Consider the following 1,745-nt stretch of genomic DNA (forward strand, 5'->3'; position numbering starts at 1 on the left):
TTAAAAATAAAATAAATATTGCATTTCTTTGTAAAAACTCGTTACATACATATGAGACGGAGCATAAGTACAACGATTATATAGTAGTATACAAAAAATACATTGCACAATCCGTTTATGATTGTAATTTTTTTCATAATATTTTTATATATCACACTATACAACTTAAATTTCGAGTTTTTCTGGATCTGAATTCCTAATTTGAAGATAATATCTCTATTTTCTAATAATTTAAGAATCTAGAAAGGGCTAATAAGGATTAACAGTGTGGTAGAGTGCAAATTAAATTTCAATTAAGATAGAGTATTAAAGTATAGTATTTATTACTCCAACTTTATTCGAACGTTTTGGTTCCACTTTGAGTCATTTTTAACAAAGTTAACTGTGCTCAAACATTAACGGAAGGATTGAGGTTAAATCACTCTCAGATTGCCCAATCCAAAAATTGTAATAATTCCGAGGTTGGAATGGTATAGTAGTGATATAAAGATGTTCGCTTTTTCAGTATCTATAATTTCCAATCGTATCACAAACGTCAACTTACCAATAACGTAAATAATATCAATAAAGATGTCATAATTTAAAATGATAAATATTAAAACTGAAACAATAAATGATATAAGTATTTAAAAGTTTGCAAGTCAATTCTGACAATAAAAAAATAAAATTACAATATCATGAGATCACGTACGTGAGTCGGTCGGAAATCAAAAGTATAACAGTGTTTATTATTATACTTATATACATATATTATATTTTTATTATACGCATTATTATACTTTTAACTTGAGTACATCATCTGAAGAGGACCTTTATTACATTTTGTATCTTTATATAAATTTGTATGAGAAGAAATACAGGAACGCGGATAAAATGTTATTTTAAAAGCTAAAGACCAAAGTATAAAACGCAAAAATAAATTAAAAATTAAAAATTTAATAATATTTATATACATTTATATAAATTTAAACAAATAATAATATTATATATGATAGAAATATTAATATTATCGAATTATCGATTTTTTAAACACATGTATCTTTAAATTAATAGCATACATTAATTTACTAATTACAAAAATGTTAGTGATATGTTTTAAAAATTTAATTTACCGTTTAAACAACCAATACAATAATCTCAATGCAATTAATAATATAAATATCAACGTAAAAATTCGTAAATACAGTACAGTATTAGTAGAATAATATAATACTTTCAGAATAATAAGAAACTATCAGGGAAATATAATTTATCTGTTTATAAGTGGTCTCATTTGTTATTTTGTTGAGTGTATTTTATGTTCTTTGTGTTTCTATTCTTATTTTTTAATTCTGATTTTATATGGTTTGGTAAAACGTCTAGAAAAAATAATAAATATTTAAAATCGATTATCTCTAATTTATTACATTCAATTTAATATACTTAACTATTTTATTAATACTTCATTATTTAAAATAAAAGTCATTGTTTTAGATGGTTTTAATTTCAAAAAACCAAAATTGATTATATTATTATTAAGGAAAAAGATAACCGATACTTTGCGTTATAAATTAATAAGTCAAATAACAAACATTTTATTATACTACAATATATAGGTACTATAATATACACTTCTCAACAAAATTAAAGCATTACTTACTCTACCCTCCAAAAATAGGCAAAATTCAAAAGAATGTAACTTCGTCAAAAATGATCGTATCGAGATGTTCAAAAAAGCATTTTACAGTTTGAAATCTCTACTTTCC

Source organism: Wasmannia auropunctata, unplaced genomic scaffold (genome assembly GCF_000956235.1).
Source record: "Wasmannia auropunctata unplaced genomic scaffold, wasmannia.A_1.0 LD336083.1, whole genome shotgun sequence".
NCBI classification, from domain to species: Eukaryota; Metazoa; Arthropoda; class Insecta; order Hymenoptera; family Formicidae; genus Wasmannia; species Wasmannia auropunctata.